This window comes from Grus americana, chromosome 6 (genome assembly GCF_028858705.1).
Source record: "Grus americana isolate bGruAme1 chromosome 6, bGruAme1.mat, whole genome shotgun sequence".
Lineage (NCBI taxonomy): Eukaryota > Metazoa > Chordata > Aves > Gruiformes > Gruidae > Grus > Grus americana.
In genome coordinates this window covers 43,463,467-43,484,665 of record NC_072857.1, presented here as the reverse complement: position 1 = coordinate 43,484,665, position 21,199 = coordinate 43,463,467, and the positions used below count along the sequence as shown (strand labels likewise).

Genomic DNA, 21,199 nt, shown 5'->3' with positions numbered 1-21,199 from the left:
TTCAAAAGTCCCACCAAGACCTCCAGCAGTGCTGCTTGTTGGTGTTCAGAACCTGATGATGCAACAACCTGTTGACTGCTTTGCACTGGATGCAGCACAGAAAGTAAGGCCACACAAGAATTTTTTTTCTTTTTTAAAAAAAGAGAGAGAGATGGCATTGCTTGCACTGAAGTTGGTATCTTCAAAGATAACACCTGGATCTGGTTTCACCTTGTGTCAGGTTTGCGTGGCAAGGTTTTGGTAGTGGGGGGGCTACAGGGGTGGCTTCTGTGAGAAGCTGCTAGAAGCTCCCCCTGTGTCTGACAGAGCCAATGCCAGTCAGGTCTAAGACGGGCCCGCCGCTGGCCAAGGCCAAGCCAATCAGCGCCTCTGTGATAACATATTTAAGAAGAAGAAAAACACTTAGAGAGAGAGAGCTTTTGCAGCCGGAGAGAGGAGCGAGAAGATGTAAGAAACTCTGCAGACACCAAGGTCAGTGCAGAAGGAGGGGCAGGAGGAGCTCCAGGCGCCGGAGCAGAGATCCCCCTGCAGCCCGTGGTGAAGACCATGGTGAAGCAGGCTGTCCCCCTGCAGCCCATGGAGGAAGGATGAGGGGGTGTAGAGATTCCACCTGCAGCCCGTGGAGGACCCCACGCTGGAGCAGGTGGAGACACCTGAAGGAGGCTGCGGCCCGTGGGAAGCCCACGCTGGAGCAAGTTCCAGGCCAGACTGGTGGACCCGTGAAGAGGGGAGCACACGTCAGGGCACGTTTGCTGGCAGGACTTGTGATCCCGTGGGGGACCCCACGCTGGAGCAGTTTGCTCCTGAAGGTCTGCACCCCGTGAGAGGGACTCCATGCTGGAGCAGGGGAACGATGAGAGGAGTCCTCCCCCTGAGGATGAAGAAGCGGCAGAAACACCGTGTGATGAATTGACCGTAACCCCCATTCCCCGTCCCGCTGTGCCGCTGAGGGGGGGGAAGGTTGAAGCCGGGGGGGAAGGTTGAAGCCGGGGGGGAAGGTTGAAGCCGGGGGGGAAGGTTGAAGCCGGGAAGATGGGAGGGGTGGGGGGAGGTGTTTTAAGAGTTGATTTTATTTTCTCATTCCTCTACTCTGTTTTGCCTAGTAATAAATTAGATGAATTCCCTCTCTAAGTTCAGTCTGTTTTGCTCGTGACGATAATTAGTGAGTGATCTCTCCCTGTCCTTATCTTGACCTACAAGCATTTCGTTATGCCTTTTCTCCCTTGTCTGGTGAATGAGGGGAGTGAGAGAGCGGCTCTGGTGGGCACCTGGCCCCCAGCCAGGCTCAACCCACCACAATAACCTGTATTAAAATAGCTTCTAGATATGTGCGGAATAAAGCTATCTACTGATAAGTTGGTTTTTTACTCAATCTCTTACACTTAAGAGATTGGAACATTAAAGATTCCACACGGGGAAACTCATTAGCAGTGAAACTGTCCTAGTTCAAAGCAATAGATTTTGACATTTGCCTCCAAAACCTGGGCAAATTTAAGGCACTGCTGACATGACCATTCCAAATACAGCGTTACAGAAGGGTTTTGTCAGCCCATTACAAGGTTTAACAGCAGCATATTAAACTACTTAACGTCTAGACTCACTTTAGCAAACCTGTAAAGTTCAGAACAAAGACAAAAATGTAAGGGGATCATGCTGAAGGGCTACTTGCTTCTTCCTCCCAAGTTAAAGCAAATGGACCTCCAGGCAACGCAAGTGCTCATGGATGGGGATCACTGAAGATGGGGGGATGAACGGCAGCATGGGGGCAACGCGAGGAAATGGAGTGGATGTCCTCTACATGTTGCAATACTTGCTCCTTCTAAGCTTACTCAGCAGGCTATCTGAACTCTATTTCCAGCACAGAAGTTCACTTATTTACAAAAAAACCCCAACAAAACACCAAAACCACTCCAAAACAAAACAATCTGTTTTGCAGAAGTGCTTATCAAAAGGGGTTTGATATTTTAACTTGTTAAGTAACCAATGAAGTCTGAATACTGCATTCTCAGGAAAGCACTACAAATCAAGATATACTCTTTATTGTCACCAGAAAGGACTGGGGCACAGTCATAGATCCATACAAATGCCAAAAGTGGCCTATTCTACCTGAAAGTTATGACGCTCTAGTTATTTTTCCCCTGAATGTAACAGTCACTACATAATACACAGTTATGATTCAACACCACATCTTATGATGGTGACTATTTCAATTACCACCAAGACTTTAAAGATTCTTCAGATAACAAATGAAATGGACTAGCATTTTTTAATTGACACTCCAAATCATGTTTAAATTGTTTGAATAATTGGTTAAAACACTCATGAGACAAAGCTGTTACTGTTCACAACAGACAAATGCTTCAGGGCTTTACATTATTTGAGACTGGAATAAAGAAGTCCCTGCATTGCTAATACAAAAAATACAGCTACTCTTAGAGCTAAGGATTTCAAATAGCTATAATTAGTCCCTTCACTTTGACTGATGATCAGAAGACACTTAAATGGCCTTACTGCATTTTATAAACAGCTGTGGAATTTTAAATCAATTAAATTCCTGCTAATCTAATATGTAGATGCTGCTGACTTGACCTGTACAAACGTTAAGTTTCACTTGCCTTGGCCATTCATCTAATGTGATTAGGTTTCTCATGTTCCCCAGTCTTCTTTCTCCAGTCTTGATTAATATGAGGAAAAAAAATATTCTACCAGAGCTACTATTCACTTACCTACCATAACTTTTAGTAATTCATGAGAGCATTTTGCTTTTTACTCCTGGAAAATTTAGACCCTCCAGAGGTCTGGTAAGAGAGCTGTAAAAACCTACGTCCTGAGTTACCATCAACTTCCCCCTCATCCATTAGTTTGAAATATTTAAATAAACTTGGAAAGTAGCCCAATACGATTTTCTCGTAGAGAAGGTTAGGCAGTACTTAGAATTTTTACTCCTGAAAAAATTTTAGTTCAATCTTTGTACTACTACATACGTATATTTGTACAAGATTTCTCTTTTGGAAATGCAACTCCTTTCCCAAGAGAATTGTCTTGGTATACCATTATTAACAGCTCCATTTTTCAGCTGAAGTTCTGCAATTTTAAACTTTCCAGTATCACCAAACTCCAAAGCTTTTCTGATTTTTGCATGTTTTCTTAGTATGTGCCTTGGTCTGTATGAAAACAGCTGAATCCCAATAATTCCATATTCTCTACAGTTTTGTGGCTAAATCCTCTTGTGCTTCAGAAATGAGATGCTCCATTTTTAGCTTCTCTCAGGAACAAAGGCATCGTAGTCTTCCATAATTATCAACTTTTTCAGTGTACATGACTTAACCCATAACCCATGGGTGTAAAACACTCAAACTGACACAAGTAGATAATAATTTCAAAGCCTCATATATTTCTATTAGATACTCAAGTGTTCTTTCAACAGCTAAACTGATTTACTCATAAATTTAGAAAGTAATTTTAGTTCCCAAATTGTAAAAGATATTTAAAGAGTTTAAAATTCTAAAGCTTTTACAGTTGCTAAGGTTCCCTCTCCCCAATATTCTAGAAAGCAGCATTACTTTAACCTTCCTCCCAGAAGAAGAAAGACTGAAATCAAGAAATTCTGATTACTCATCTCAGCCATCAGCAACATCTCTGGAAAACTCTACAAGTCACTGCAGCTAGGAAAGAAAGAAAAAGTAATTTCAAAGTCCATAATCTGCACGCAGATTTTGCTTAAGGTCCTGTTGTTACTTTCTTTGGTGTAAGCAAGAATAAAATTCACTACAAAAGCTGCCACTGAAGTCCCTCCCTGGAGAAGCTGGAAATTAGTAACATTATTAACATGGCGGCAAGACCCAGTAAAATCTACTGGAAACGCCAAAACAGGGTTAAAGGCAGAAGACTGTCACGTTGATGCCAAGTGACAGATTTTATATTTACTTCTATTTTTAGGCCTCACTTTCAACAGCCCTCAGTCATTAAAGGACCTGCTCCTCAGAACCTCCTCTAATAAATTCACGTGTATTCAAGACTCTCCAAGTGTCATGGGAAAGCCCCGACATCAGAAACTTCCTTGAAAAACCTAAGAGAAGTGCGGTGAGCCAACATTTGTTAATTAGCACCTAAGAAAGGTTAGGAACTAATAAGAGCTTGCTTCAGCATCCTTTCTGAACACAGGCAGATGTTTTCCTGCTAGAAGCAACACTGGTTCTCCATGTGAATGTGTAAATGGCAATGTCCTGAGGACTTCCCACCCCCTTTTCCTGGCGTTTGTAAAGCAATAACCATCTGGCGCGAAGGGTTTCCTCATGTCACAAGCTCCCACCTGCCTTGGGTGGCAGAGGACTGCATTTGGCAAAAAGTTGCAGCTTTCTACAGCACAAATAACATCACCGAGGTCTGTCTGGGAACATAGCCCTGCACACTCCTAAAGTCCTTTCTGCCTAAGATTTTGCAAGCATTCAGTGTAAGACGAAGCATTTTTCAGAAAGATAAATAAAGTCTATTTGGAACTGATCGTAGGAGGAGAAAGAGGTAGAATAAAGTAGAATAAAAACTTAGCTAGCACTAGCAAAGAATAGAAAACTACTTCTCCACTTGTCATCTGTTTTAAGCTGATCTCCAGCTGTCCTATCATCTCAAGTCAGAAAGGAATAGCATGCTGTTAGGTTTTCCTCCATGCGATAGAAAAACAAAGTAGTAGACAAGAGTCAGAGCAAGTGCCAGATATCGGGCAAAAAGAATTTAAGCTGAGCAAGTACTGAGACATTGAAGAAAAGAGAATTACTATTTGGAAAGTAAGGAAGAAGAAATCTTTTATGAAGAGAGTGGCAAAACACTGGCGCAGGTTGCCCAGAGAGGTGGTAGACGCCCCATCCCTGGAAACATTCAAGGTCAGGTTGGATGGGGCTTTGGGCAACCCGATCTAGTTGGAGATGTCCCTGCTTATTGCAGGCGGGGTTGGACTAGATGGCCTTTAAAAGGTCCCTTCCAACCCAAACCATTCTGTGATACTATTGTATGATTCAATCCAAGAAATAACTGGAAAAACAGTGCCTTCTGGTTTTCTCAAAAAAATAGTCCTCAAACACTTTCTCAAGTAAACATATCAATAGAATTTATTTTTTTAAATGTTCATGCCAATTAAGTGTAGACTGCAGAAACTAGCAATTCAATAAACAATTTAAAAATACTTGGATATGCATGGAATCAAATAAATCACGTATAGAAAAACAAGTCCAAAACTTGAAGATGAGTCTCAAAGGAGTAACACCAATTCCTATAATGTTGGTAACTGGATTTTTTAAACATAAGTTTCCTTAGTCTTAAAATACAGTCCACTGGCATTTACCATTAAAAACCCAATGGTTTCATTTCATTAAACACTCATTATTTCACTGCTATTAAAAATGTCTACAAATCCTTAAACCAGCAAAATTAATATTTTATCACCTGTTTTATCATCTAAAGGTCAACGTGATCATTTCTGGGGGGTTTTTTGCTCCCTCTGGTCACAACGTAAAAGTGTTGCGCTTACAGAAATATCTCTATTTAAAATAATCTGAACCACATTTTGCCAAATACACTTCTACCAATTACGCACATCATTATTTTCCAGTGAACATTCGTATTGCCCTCCTAGCACAAAACTACGCAATGGTCTTTATACAGCATCAATTAACCATTTTACTGCAGTCATTCTACCAAATACAATATCCAGTGCAAACAACTGCAAAACAAGTTCTCAAGTTTAAAGCTCAGAATTTCCCTTAAAAAAAGGCATTGAGAACCTATTTCATGTGATGAAAACAATTTTGGTAACATCAATACTACATGAGTCATCAATCCATCCAACAGTACCCTTCAGTCCCCACAGGGAATCCTCTCACACCGACTCATAACCTCTCTTTAGTTTGCATTGTCAAGACATTGCTTGTTTTAACACAGCAAGACTACCTCTTGTTATGATTTAGCCAACGTCACTTTTATTTTATCACGATCGCTAGTCATGGGCTCAGTGAGTAACAGCCAGTAAAAAAACCAAACCCAAACCCCAACATTGGGGACAGCAAGGAAAGAAGGAATGGCTCACAGAATACCTGTCTGGTATGTCACTCCTTAAGGAGAGCATTGCCCAAAGTTGTAAGACTGCTGTTAATTCCCCCCATACCCAGAAGGGCTTATTCTGCTATCACACTTTTCACATAACCATATTGCCAACATGACAGAGAAGCAGCTGTTGGGCTTCATGCACTGAATCACGCTACAAGAGATACCATCTACCTCGTTTACAATCTTCGATCTTTATTATTAAAAAAAAAAATCCGTGTGCACTTAACATAAAATAACATTAAACATATGCGTGAATGCCCGTCATTCAGTTTATTGGGCTTCTCAAACTGCACAAACAGAGGAAGCATGATTGAAGCACTGCAGAGTACAGCTCAAAGTTAAGCATAAAGTATCTACCAGTTGACTTAATTACTTACAAATGCCCATTAAAGCAAGGTAAAGCTGCCAAAAAACTTGTAGGTTATCACTAGCGCTGAAGACTTTGGACAGAGTTGGATAAAACCAAGAACAGGCTCTTTCCGCAGTCAAGAAAAATCTGTTTGTAGCACAGCTGTGACTAAAATGGCCTAACCACAAAAGGAAACAACCTGAATAAATAGTAAAAGCAACCCTGATGAAGGGCTTGCCAAGTGGAAGATGCAATGAAGTGCTGCAGGGCACAGAAGACGCATAATGATCACAGGAACAACTTGTCAGATATTAGCTATGCACAAGTTTTGCATATTCAAAATTATTTCTACATTATTTTTTCTCCTCTGGATGCATGGCAGACAACACAGGTCCTGCCAGGGGAGAAGGATCAGCAGTACAGCAGTTGTGTAAGCACCTACTCAGCCACTGAATTTGTCAAATCTTATTCATACAGCTTCCATTTAAAAAGTACAAGACTTCATTCATTTCTTACTACTATCTACTGGTTTTCACTAGGCATTTTGCTCTTCTTCCTCCACCACCTCAAACCAGCCTGTAAGCCACCTTCATCATCATAGCTATCAGGCTATGATTTTGCAACACATAGACTTATCTCAAAGTTTAAGACCCATGCAACTTACTGGGGCAAAAGTAATATATATATGGATTTACACACAACCATTTTGTTACTTAAAATATTATTTATAACCTTAACAGTAGCATAAGATCAGAATATTGAGCCATAGCTACAAGCAAACACAGAATGTGAGGGACTCCTGCGAGCAGAAGTTAACAGCTTCAGATGGCCAGAAACTCGCAGGAACTGGGCATTGTGCTGATGGCTCTACTACAGTGCTGTCAGATCGTGGTTGATTATTCCATTTTTCAAGTAAGAATTCATACAGTTAGTCCAGAAGTAATTTATTTTGTCACCTATCCTGGAAAAAAGAGAATAAACGAAGCTCCCTTTGTGTTGTTCAGGACCTGGTAAGACCTGTGGCCCGTTAGCCAAGCGTGTATCAGAGGCGCATCACTGACAGGGTTAGAAGTTATTCCATGTGGTTCTGGTTCCTGTTCTCTTCCCGATGGAAAACTATGCAGGGTTTCTCTAGTTTAGCATGTGCTGTGCCACAAGTTTCTATTATTAACAAAAAGGTAAAAAAAAAAAAATTCACTTGAACTGAAAAAGGAAAGGGTGATAACCACTGCGCTACCTTTTGTAGATCTTCACTCTATGGCATCTGGAGCAGCCCCTGCCGCCTGCAAACAGCTCCGTTACAAGTATTTCCAGAACCCTAAGTTTTTCTTTCAATTAACAGAATCTAAACATTCTGAAGGACATCTGAAAAACACCTTTCTTTAGGAAGGGAAGATTCTCATTTGCTACAGCTTAATGGTCAATTGCAAGCACTGATCAATTTATAAATTAATGTCCTGTGGAAATTAAAAAACCCACAAATCAGAACAGTGTCAATAACTTCTAAAACCCAAATTTGAAGAAAACTACGACTTTGCACCCATTTAGGCAAGAGTTGCTCATACATCTAATCCTGGCATCGCAAGCTCGAAAAGCCTAGAAATATAGATGTAATTTGTTCTAACCACGTTAAGATAATCAGAAGAGCATTTCCTGTTCAAAAATGTAACACATTCCTTCACTTGTCACACAATCACATTGGTCACTTACCATAGCAACCCTTTTAAACCGACCAGTTTACTACATTATTCAAGAAAAGTAACCCAAAACCTCACAAACAAGCTGGAAAGGGAGCACAGGGACAAAGGCACACACCGCCTCTACTCCTGCGCTGTTGCTCAAACTGACGTGGCCAGCTACGGTTTCAGATTGACCACCACAAAATATATTGTTTCTCAGTTTACCAAACTGCTCAAGGAAGGCAAACTCATAACCAGCAAAAATATGACACACCAATCCACAATAGCCAAACTAATCCTTACCTTACTGGAGTCTTCTGGGTAAATTGTAAATGTAGCCCAAAAATCAGCAGAGACTACGTGGAGTCAAACCAGGTGCAACTCTGGATGTGCAAGCTCATCGAGCAACAATGGGTTTGCGCTAGAGCAAGGGGAAAAAAAGACCTCTAGCTCCTGCTTAAGGAGTGACTCAGGGTTCATCAGTTTGCTGAGAAGTTTCAAGGTCATTAATTTTACTATGCACATGTATAACCCAAGGGCAGTAGAAACAACGAGCAGTCCCAAGTACGGTCCTAATTCCCACAACACGTACTACAACCTCAACTAGCTGGTTTATATAGTTTAATTTTATTTGTGATTGTTACTTAGTAAATGAAAACTTAGGCCAAAAAAAAAAAAAAAAAAGGAAAAAGATGCTCAAACCCAAATACTTGCTTTCTACAAATACTGTTTCTGGAAAAAAAAAAAAAATGAAGGGAAAAATCTTTACTGAGCTCCTATCTCTGGAAACAGTGAATACCCTTTGCAAATTGAAGTAATTTCCACCAAATACAAATTATACACAAACATCTGTAACGAGGAACTTAAATATTTTTGTTAAACAACATGTAATTGTAAACAAACTTTTTTCCTCAGTGATCCCAAATGTCTTTTCCTAACCCTGCCTCCCAGTGTGCTTTAATGACATGATGTGTCTGACATGCTTTCTTTGCAGCAACAAATTCCTACATTTCCTTAACATTTCTTATTACTTATAATGTAAGGCAGAGATCTCATATTGTAGGACTCTTACAGAATTCCGGCTTCATACCAGGAAGCAAAATGATCTTGAAGATAAGAAAACACAGTAGCATACTTTTTTACCCCTCAGCTTCTTCTCCCTACTGTATTACGGCATGCAGATTCTTTCACCAAAAAGAGGTCAGACCAGAGACCAAACGTAAAAATCCTAGTCATCGTGGGAGACAGCGGGATGCGGTCAGCTGGAAATCTTCCTTGCTTTGTTACCTTGGGATCAATTACAAAGCTGCAGGATGGCACAGGGGACAGTAACCAGCAGGAGAAGCATGCAGTGAGGCACTGCTCGTACGTAGGGCGCACCAGCGTGTCCAGAGCAGGGAGGTCTGCTGGAGAGTAATAGCTCAGTATGAACTTGCATGACAGCCTAGAACTAAAGCCTGGTGAAGGGGGAACTCATGGCTGCTCCCCCCATCACTGCCCCAAATTACATGTTCCCACCGTGGTCTTTGCACAGCACCTCTGTGAGCTGAATCTGCTCTGCACAGAAAAAAAACATAGAATCATATTGGAGAATCACAAAATGGTTTGGGTTGGAAGGGACCTCCCAGCCCACCCAGTCCCACCCCCTGCCATGGGCAGGGACACCCTCCACTAGCCCAGGTTGCCCAAAGCCCCATCCAGCCTGGCCTTCAACACTGCCAGGGAGCCAGGGGCAGCCACAGCTTCTCTGGGCAACCTGGGCCAGGGCCTCACCACCCTCACAGGCAAGCATTTCTGCCTCACATCCCATCTCCATCTCCCCTCCTGCAGCTTCAGGCCATTCCCCTTGGCCTGTCACTCCCTGCCCTTCTCACCAGCCCCTCTCCAGCTTTCCTGGAGCCCCTGCAGGGACTGGAAGGGGCTCTAAGGTCTCCCCGCAGCCTTCTCTTCTCCAGGCTGAACCACCCCAACTCTCTCAGCCTGTCTCCATAGCAGAGGTGCTCCAGCCCTCCCATCATCTCTGTGGCCTCCTCTGAACTCGCTCCAACAGCTCCATGTCCTTCTTGTGCTGGGGACCCCCGAGCTGCACACAGCTCTGCAGGGGGGTCTCACCAGAGTGGAGTAGAGGAGCAGAATCCCCTCCCTCGACCTGCTGGCCACGCTAATGCTCACCCATAATCTTTATACCATTCACAGGACTTCTCTTTTCAGCCCCCCCACATTGTACTGCCATCCTCCATAGGACATACACGCTTTATCTTCAGCCTCCTCCTTCCTATGTTACTTCTCACAACAGAAAAAAACAGAACCACAACCCCCCACCTTCCTCACCTCCAAACAAGCTGCAGTTCCCGGACTGCCCTGCAGAAACCTCTTTGTGGCAGGATGGGGCTGAAGGCCCTCTGGTTATAGTCAAACCACCTACCATTGCAGGATTTCAGTTCTCCACATGCAAACAGTTTTTTCAAACCCTACCTGATAAAATAGAGTGGCTTGTATTTTCCTTGTATCTGATTAATCACAGAGCTGTGGGACACTAACGTATTGATCTTGCACCATGATTTACGGGAGTTTTTATATTTCAAGTTCTAGAAGGACAAAATGCTGCTATAACCAGCAAGGCCAACATTTCATTCCAGGCTGGATCCAGGACAGCACTGAAGGAACAGCAGCACAGATACAGGCAGACACTGAAAAAATTTATTTTGGGTATGACGGATTCGTGTTGCAGCTGAGCTGAAGTACTGGCACCCTCCTTCATCCTTCTCCCCTCCACCCAACCCTTCCAACCAGCTCTGGGCCCATCTCGCTACAGCACTAAGCCAATTCAACTCACTAAATTGCTTTTAAAAAAATAAATTTCACTTTTTCCTATTCTAACTTGCTGCCACTGTATCATAGCATCCAACAGGCACCAGATGCAGCGCAAGATAAAAGCCTGGGGACGGGAATTTCCCTTTTGGGCAACAGCTGCTTCTTTAGTTCAGCTGCCTGGTGAAGCAGCACCCTGCCCGGGGACGGAGGGAGGCCCCTTCCGGCTCCCTTCACAGCAGCAAGCAGGGACACAAGGCGAGCACAAGATCCCCATTGTAAAAACCGCGACTCTTGTGCGCAAGATGGGAAATGGAAAGAATGAGCTCCAGCAGCAGAAGGGTGCTCCCAAACTTCAGCAGAAAACCACTACATAAAGGATAATAGGGCAGAAGGGGAAGCAGCAAAATCCCAGTATTATTTATTTTTTTTCCAGCAGGAAGGAAGGAGCTAGCTGAACTGAAACTGCCCATATACCCATATGCACATGCGCACCCTTCAGACTTCAGCAGCAGCCTGTTAAGTGTAATCAGCAGTTTCTACATTACTGGGCAATATTGTTTTAAGGATACATAAGGTAACGTTACCCTCATAACTTTCTTCTGAAGTAGCTGTTTACTCTGAAAGGCACTCTAGGGAAAAAAGATAATCAGAAATGAAAGAAACAAGAAAACTGGAAAAAAAGAACAAAAACCTCAAAAATTTGAGCCACGATGAATTATAATAAAAAGACAGAACAAAAGATGATTTGCTTCTATCTTCATAATACTATGACATCATCTTTTAGTATATTTTCAGTGTCCATAAATAGCAAACACTACAAGAGGCGGAATTTTGTCAGACCCTTCTTGCTGGCGTCCAGGAGGAACACTGAACAAGTTGTTCCTGCTAGTGAAGGGATGAGGCCCAACTGTATTCACTTGTAAGAGATCTAGCCATATTCTCTAAGGGACATACACAGAGACGTATAGAATAGAAACGTCTTGACCTTTAAAAGGTAACATGACATGAAGATCAAGAGCTGCTTCTTTCTTCACTGTCTTGTCAGTAAGCTTATCGTAGACACCCACTACAAGACACAAGATTCAACACAGGAAAACAAACAAACATCCGAGGAGGTTTACAAGAAATCCAGTTAGTAAAAAGGAGTTAATAAAATCAATTAAAATCAAGCTTGTCCAAAACGCTTCTTTCAGACATCAGGTAAACCACACAGCAAGTCAGCTGAGCTAACTTGTGCAGCTGAGCCCCAGCTCACCACCATAAAACCAGACATTTGTCCACACTGGACGCTTCTCAGTCTTTGTACATATTGACCCACGAGTTAGTGGACTGAATCCTGACCCAGGGAGGTAAGCCAAACAATGCTGCATTCTTCAACAAGACTTCAGGGGAGGAGCTGTAACAAAGACAACCTATCTTTGTGTCTTGTTGAGCATCGCTGGGGAAACAACAGTGAGAAAGAATAAAGGTGGTAATAAAACAGCAAGAAGGTAGAAGGATACGATGATGATGTGGAGGCTTTCATGATTCAGCCACAGATCTCGGCTTGGTCCCCTGAATTCTGCATTGCAGAACTGCTTTCTTCAACCTTAGCAGAGGAAAACCATACACTTATATCTTACTGCAGATCGTCAAATTTGGGTCTGCAATCATTGCTTCAAAAAGAGACAGGAGTATGCTGTAGTCTATGCTTCCTTGAGAGCTACAAACCTTGTGCCAAGGAGCTGTCAAATACTTTGATGCTTATGCCAAGGTAAATACACAAGTCCTTTATAACCAAATGACTGTCATGTAATCAGAGAGACTGAAATATTTTGCCTCTGTATTTGCATATAGGTACAGTAAAAAGATCTTTCTTCCAGTAACAGAACTAGGTGATGCATCTGTAACTCAGCAGTATGAAATGTCATCAAGCTGGCATCTTGAGTCTCTGTGAGACATACTGTTCAGTCCAAAAAATGCCCATAGCTCTTCATCAATGAAATCACATTTCGGAAGAATAGTTTATTCTTAAAAAAAACCCCCAACAAAAAACAAAACAAAACCCACAACACAAAAAAACCCCAACACCTTATTACAGAAACTATTTTAACTAGCAAATGGGAAAAAAAAAAATCCCACCTTATGTTCTCAAGAATGGCAGAGCCTGATTTAGGTTTGCAGGGAAGGATAGGGAGGTAGAACACAGGACAGTGTTCAACGTTAATATTATAAAGGTCTATTTACTTCATAAATGTGTGCATTCATGATTTTAAGGGAAGCTTACTTTTGCATGAGAACACCAGGAAGAAAATGTATTTCCTTTAATTCTCCTAAAGTACAGGTTGCCATCATACTCCTGTTCCTCACCAGGATTTAACCTCCCTGGCCAAAGCAACATACAGAAGAATAACAAGGCTGAAAGACCAGCCCTCTGCCACAGAGCAGCTCAAGTTGGAAAGGACACCTCAAGTTTAACCTAGTTCAACGCCCTACTCCTGCAAGGTCAGCTCAAGCAGCCTGCCCAGGACCACACCCGAGGAAATCCTAAAGGAATTTATGACAAATGTTACCCACATCTTAGCTAGATAAACCCCAGCATTTTACGGCTATCATTATTGTTGCCATTCAGTCCAGCAATTAATTTAGTTATCTCCCAAGAACATCGCAAGCTGCAACTTAAGTCTTCAACCTCAGCCTCCAACAACTACAGTTGACCATTCAATGCAGAATTGGTTCCGATAGAGACAGAGAGTATTTTACATTCTTCTACTCAAACAAAGGGAAGGGAATAATTTAAACACTGGTTAACTACAGCAGAAATCCAAAAGACCAAAAAAAAGCCCCAACCACCTAACTGGTCGAGTCTGAAATTCTGCTTTGATTGGAAAGAGAGTTGATGACCTAGCACTCCCAGTTCTCCTGGTTGTGCATTTTCTGTTTCCTCAAAGCGATAAAGATAACACCACAGTAGATTTAGTCCTTTTTTTTCTTTTTTGTAAGCCGTTGAGTGCATCACCATCACTCTGAAGCTGGAAGCCACAGACGTCAAAGTAAGACTGGACATCCTTATGTCTTCTCACTGCTCACAGGACTGTTTTCACTGGAAGCAGCTAAAGATAAAAACTGGAAGGACGCTCTGAGCTAAGACAAGACACCTTGCTCATCCTCCCATGTTCCAGAAGGTAGGGAAAAAATAAAAGGGGGAGGGTGGGGGGCAGAATAACACTGATGGAAAATGAATATGATGGGGGAGTGGGAATCAGAGTGAAAGGGAAGGTGTGTTACCAATGAAAACCATGGTCAATTATATTATTCCACCACCACAACAGAACTTTCCAGCATGGTCACTGCTAATCTTTAAGGCCAACCCAAAGAGAGCCCCTAAACCAGCTTCTCATTACCTTCCAAAATAGAGGGGAGACAAAAAAAAAATTCTACTCTGATCATCCAGTACAGACATTGTAAGAAAAAGAAAATGGGTCAATTTGTTTTTCTCTCACAATGTAGAATAGAGCTTTGAACTCTTCAGACCATCTATGTTAACTGCCATCTCTCTTAAATCCTTAGTTTATGAGTTAATTTTACTGAGGACATAGCAAGGTTTGGATAGTAAACCCAACTATAGTGCATTCCCACAGGTGAAGTGACAGTCTGGCCCCTTTCTGAGGAACAGGCTTTTCATTGTAAAAAATTAAAAGGAGGTGTACATAAAAGAAGAGAGCAGGAAAAATGTGTGAAATTGTTTTTCAGTGTAGTAATCCAACAGAGATAGCTACAAGAGTCTCAGGTGTCCCCATTACAATTATACTAATGTGATGGGGTAACTCCGAAACGTTGGGAATGGTCCCAATTACAACATCTAACTCAGTTTAGGAAAATACCTCCCGCACATTCTAGACAGGACAGCTCAACCTCAACAGCCAGTCAGCAACAGACCCAACCGCACCTTCACAGACCAGCACAAGCTTTACAACCTCACGTGGCTGACGCACAGGATAGAGGAGTACAAAAATGTATAGGAAAAACAGCTGCTGTCATCTCTGTGCCAGTAGCCTGGCTCAGCAGAAGTACTCCGACTTAGCCCAGCAGCAATGCCTCTCTCCTCCACCTCTCCCTTCTTCTCCTGCCCTACCAGCAAACTAGCTCGTGGCTAGGGAAAGATTCCACACCGAACAGTCTTCAGAGCGTGCTGTGGCTGAAGGGAGCACCATGGATGGCAACATCCCACAGACCAGGTGTCTACCGATCAGCCACACAGCTGGACTGTCTGTATCTCAACAGACACGTGGCCTTCACATAAACTTCACTCCTATCCTAAAGCAGAGTAGGGAGATTCTGAACCCACTTTCGGAAAGAAAATGCCATTCTTGATCGTATCAAGTAAGGATGCTATTTCTTTTTTATGGTTTAATAGCAATGGTATCATTAAAGTTGTCATAACCAGTATGGAAAAAAGTCTTCACTCCAACTGTCACCTTATTCAACAAGTCTTCTACTATCATCATGATGTTTTACTTGGAAAAGAAGGGGGCTTTAAAAGCAATCTAGTTTTCAGCTGCTGCTGTTATAAAAGAAAATTTAGTTGCAGCCGGAACACAGCTTCAGAAAGCTGAAGTCATAGGGCACCTGCTCTTTAACAGTCAGAGCAGTGGGACAAGACAGAGCAATGACAACCAGCCAGGCAGTTACTTCACTGCCAGCCTGTCAACAGCTGTGGGTGACTTTGCATCCACTGATGCCATCAGTGAAACGGAAAGGTTGGGACAGTTAAGTCCATCCAGCAATAACACCTTTTGCCCATGAAACCCCAAAGCTTCACCAGCTTTTCACAGCAGGCAAGAAATCTGCTTGGACATAAATGAAAAGAAGGTTTTGGAGCAAAGGCCTACCACCATGGAGGCAGCAGCTTTAATCTCCTAGAAGATATCCTCAAAGATGGCTGTAATTGAAATTCCATATACTGTGTTCATTTCAAATAGCAGCACGTGAAATCCTCCACCTGTTACAGGCTGTGAAAATCCCCTCTTTTCCTTAAATAACCAAATCCCTCCCGAATGATAATCTCATAATACATGCATTAAACAACATAAGCCAAAGAATGACACAAATTGAAAACATGGTTAGAGACCCACCAATGAAACACTGGACTCCCACGAAGTCAAGCCATTGTAACTAGATTCTCCGAATGTTTCAGGAAGGTAATGTTAGCTACATCATCTACAATCAAAATCTGTCAAAGCAAAACCTGTTTAAATACAGGCACATTTTGATAAAAGGATTCAAATAGGCTTGTATCCACACAAGGCACATTCGAGTTGGCTACCACTTGTTGGCTTATATACAATATTGCATTAAAGCAGCGAGTATTCATAAAGACTACGAAAGCACCTTACTTCCAGACAGGGCTGGCAGATAGAGCTAGCCTTGTTCCATCAGTTGATGAGCACCAACAACAAGCCCTCAAAGCCCTTCTTCAGGTACCTTACATCACCAGAATTGCATAGCGTAACCATGAAGCTTGCAATGGCGACTGCTCCTTGCCACAAGACTGTTTTACAATTAATAAATTAAAAAAAAAAATCAATCAGAAACCTGCTTCCCTTCGAACACTGCGTAACTATTTCAGTCACGGACCGGATCTAAGGATACAAGCTAGCCTGAAGGACGTCAGCCAGTCGCTTCCCAAGACCTGTGAGGGGTGTAACGTGTGAGAACAAGCTTTGTAGACTTACTCAGTTCCCACGGGCATTTGGCAAGCCCCACATACTATCACACAATTAACAGTTTCTGTTGGAGAGACCCAGAAATTAAGCAACAAAGACGCTGCAGGTCAAGTTTCACAGACTACCTACCATCCACTTACCAAGCATCAGCCTCCCCAGTTCCAACAGTTGTTCTCACCAACAGCCTCAGATTATACTTATCTCCAAGTATTAAAATGATCGCAGAAGTGATAAACAACTCTAATTTGCAGACATACTTTTTGAAGACCTCTGTAATGGAAAACTACCACTTTAAGACCAGAAAAAACTTGACACCCAAATACCATGCTTCATCATAAGGGTAATAGGTTAAAGTGTGTGTATGTGTCTTCCTCACCTCATTTCACATACAGTATTTTATTACCACACCAACACTGCTAGCATAACAAAACCAATTAACTTACATTTCTCAGCTCTGACTGCTACCTTTAGTTTTTATAAGAAAGGTGTTCTGCACAAAAAAAGTATTCTGTTATCAATTTATTTTTTTAAAACCCCCAACCAGACTGTTAGCATGGGCTAATATTGGCTAGTAGTTATTACAAAAAGTATTTGCTGGAATATTTGCAATAGCCAAAAATGTCAGACACTAAATAAATTTTAATTTTCTTAGGAAACCCTTTTTAGCTGACAGCTTCTTCCACTCAGTTGTATGCATTACACTACCTACAGTACGTCAAAATACCCCCCAAAAAACCCCAAAATAACAAACCGGACAAAGCTTGTCACACACACCAATTTTTCCTTTCTTAAATGGGAAATAAATAATTGGGATCAAAATTATGTGAAAGTGAGTTTTCTGTCGAGGCAGATGCAAACACCTCATCAGGAACCAGAGCAACCTGCACATCAAATTCTCCATCTAAACCACCACGCTTTCCACGAAAACTTAACCAGGCTCAGAAGAACCTTTGGAGCTATGTGTTATGAGATGGAAAACACAACACCCCAAGTAAACAGTGAAATTAAATTATAATTAAGACAGTAAACTATGTGACAATGTATTTCTATCTCAGGACTAATTCTGTAGCCTGTTTGATAGAAGCCATCAAGAGCAGCACTTGCCATCTGGCAATCAGTGAGGTAACAGAATAGACTTCTTAGCTTCAGCATCTTTACAGTAGGTAATCTCTGTTAAGAGTTTCAGCTCAGTTCCAAAATAAGCCTGACCTACAAATTTCTAAGAAATGGAAGAAAAAACAAATCCATATATGTAACATTTAAAGCTGATCAGAAATTCAGACAAATAAAAGAAAAGCGTTATAACATTCACACGCTGGTCAAACAGCCACCTGAAAGTCTGGAAACTCCACAGCTTTTATGTAACATTTACTGAATGCAAAGCATGTGTTACACATCCAAATGGCCTGGTCTCACCAGAACCACATAGCAACACATACAAAAAATTTCCAAGAAAAGAAACAAGCATAGTTGTATGTTCTTTTAAGACCCTGACCTGCTAGCTGAGGAGACTACCACTGCAAACTCTAGAAGACAAAGCCACACAAGCTAACACCAGTGGGACGGTCCTCATTGCTATAAGGATATATAATATGGCTTTATCTTTGACTGCTTCTACGTACGTTTCCTTGGATTAAGGAGGAACAAGTGAGGCATCTTCCTGCACAGATGACCCAGAAGAAGCAAAAAATGACCCAATTCCACATCCCCTAGCAGCTGCTCAAGTGGAAGCGCAGTGCCTAGCGCTCTTCAGAAAGAGGTCTTTGAACGCCAAGATCCATTTTTGCCAGAGGAAGGTTTCACGACCTCCCGAGCTTTTCTCTCTTACCCAAAACACGCATCTTGTTGCATAAGCCAGTAAATTATAGCTATGTGCCATGGAAAAAAAGTAGCAGAAAAACTGGGAAAGCTCTGAAAAGGAAAAGGATAAAAACGAGGAGCCTTTTGCACAAGAGCACAGTCAAAAGTTGTTTTGAGGCACAGCTTTCAAATAAAACGTAATTTTCATGAACGGATAAGTTATACGTCTAAATGAGACCTGCTGTTCAAAATTATCACACCTTAATGAAAAGCTACAAATACATTTAGATATGTAAAAATACACACAAATATACGATACACTGTCATAAACCAGGTACAGGCTTTGAAAAAGCACATTGATGTTTCTCCTACAAAATCTCCAACGCGGATTGGGTTTTGTTTTAACAGGGAGTTTATAACCTTAGTTCTCTTCCAGAGCACAGAAGAAAAAACCCATTTTATAGTCACTAATAAAAAAATAAAGTACAGGACTTTCACAGCATCACTTTCATGCTTTCACAGAAGATCCTGCCAGATTGATTAGGGAACTCCACATCTTTCCATGACATCAGAAAGTTGCAGCATCTTACAGTCTTAAGGTAAGAAAGCTTAGCCTACAGCTTGAGGAGCTACAATTCAGCTTAGCTGCCAATCACCGTCTCAAAATTGTCCTTATCTCCCCAAAAGGTCATGGCAGATCTCTTAGTTTTCACTAAGATGCACTATTTTTTTTTCAGCAAGAAAGAAATTACAGTGTTGATATAACAAAACACCGCAGCAGCATTGTTCTAAGGTTTCTTTTTTTCCTCCCAATTATTTTTCTAGTGCATGAAGAATACAAAGAGTTGTCCATCAAGAGATTAGGATCTAATAAAAAGTGGAAGGATCCATCACACCACATGCAACCAGAATTGTAACAAGAGTTGGGAGTTCCCTCCCTATCCAAAACTCTTCAAGGCTGAACACTTTATTTGGGATTTTGAGTTGTCTTTAGAAAGTAGACATGTACTCTGTCTTCATTTTCCTCTACATCAAAATGTAAACAGTTTTCCCAACTTTCACTATAACAACCTGGGGCAAAACCAAAGGAAGCTTCTAATCGTCTTCCTGATTTATTCATAGGTGAAAATAATGTAATCAGAGAGAACATATGTTATTCCTGCCCCAACATAGCACACGTAACATTTCAATTAACAAAGTACACGTGCAAAGTAGAAAGGAACTTGCTCTCAAGTTTCTTCTTCTCTTTTCCTTCCTTCTCACTTCCTCTCAGATTGTGGTAACATCCTCCCAAGTACGACCTTTTCCAATTTATAGTGTTTTCAGTATCAGAAATCCCCCATTACATGTCCTTGCAGTCCGCCTGTTTTCACACACACACAAAAGCCTTTGTTAAGGCTGAGGTCAGCTACAACAGCCACACACAAAGTGCAGAAAAGCACTGTACATCTAGTAAAAAGGCTGCTGAAAACTTGAGGAAGTCGTTGGCAGCAGCGGCCTTCCACTATGGGCTGGATTCCACTCCCATAAAAAGAGGGAAATAATTGACAATCTCTACAGCTATCGATTTACTTCTAGAATTAGAATACTACACAAAATTTGTATCCACTTTACATAGATTAAAATGCAAGTACCTAATCCTAGATCACTATTCCGTCCTCTCCAAGTAAGTAAGTTCTGAATATTAATGATGGAGGGGTCATTAAAAGCAGCATATACAAACTCCAAGTGATCGCAGAACATGGATACATAACATATTACACGATGTTGAAGAACTCCTGCCCCTAAACGCTTTCATTTTTCATTTAGGCAAGGCAGAAAAAGAATTGTGCCTTAGATCAAAGATCACACCTAAGATCATAAACAAAGTCTTCAGAGCAGTCAAGATGTTTCAGCTAACATTATCACTTTATCCAATCATTTAATTAATCCAGCAGCTACGCAGCAATAGAAATTTCAGTATTAGATGTGCTGCATGAAGACAATTTGCAATCACTCTGGGCGTTTCACAGATTTAACATACTGCAGGCCCATATATAAGAAAAGATTCCAGTGGTTAAACAAACACACAGTCAGGACCTACACAAAAGAGGAGCCAACTCCAGGATATCCCAGCCGATCGGCAAGTGCCAGCAGGCACACATGCAAGAACCGCTGCACCAAGCATGGCCGCAGTGCAAAAGCACACGGGTACCAGCTGCACGCTACTGCAGCTCGCAAGTCACAGGAACTCCTCTTGCACAAGCAACAGTACACGTCAGGTACTGCTTCCTACTGCTCTGATAGACATGCAGCAACAGGTTAAACTTGGACAACAAAGTTACTAACCCTATACTTTTCCCCTGCCTCTGCACCAAAGGTTCCACATTGGAGGTGAGGACATCTGATCCGTGAATCATTTCCTAAACCATTACACGTCAGCCAGCATATGAAGGTGAAATAACCCGTCCTCCCCACCTGAACGTACTGATCTGAAAACCGCAACATCTGAGAAGCACACTGAATGCTCCTACCCCCAGGGACCATGGCACTAACAGCTTTTTAGCTCTTCTGTCCAAGGTGCAGCTTGACAACACAGCTAGGGAAAACGCAATGACTAACTGCTCCCAGAAAATGCTGCCGTGGTCCCCTCCATCCCCCGCGTGCTCTCCTGCACCAAACGTCTACACTTGCCTGTCTGCAGGGTGGGCCACACCAGGGAAGGGGTCTGCATAAAACCTCCCAATCCTACCAAGAAAATAAGTATAATTCCC

The 21,199-nt window shown here is 42.0% G+C and overlaps 1 protein-coding gene across 4 annotated transcripts in view; it reads right to left on the bottom strand.

Moving 5' to 3' along the window:
- Nucleotides 1–21,199, bottom strand: part of DIP2A (disco interacting protein 2 homolog A) — a 142,743-nt gene that overhangs the window by 120,471 nt on the left and 1,073 nt on the right. Inside the window, exon 1 of one of the 4 annotated variants that reach the window (XM_054830889.1) lies at nucleotides 20,775–20,939. The exons of the other annotated variants lie outside the window; for them this stretch is intronic. The gene's annotated coding sequence lies outside the window, so the exon portion shown is untranslated. Of the gene's footprint in view, nucleotides 1–20,774; nucleotides 20,940–21,199 lie in introns of those variants that run through there. 4 annotated transcript variants of the gene reach the window in all.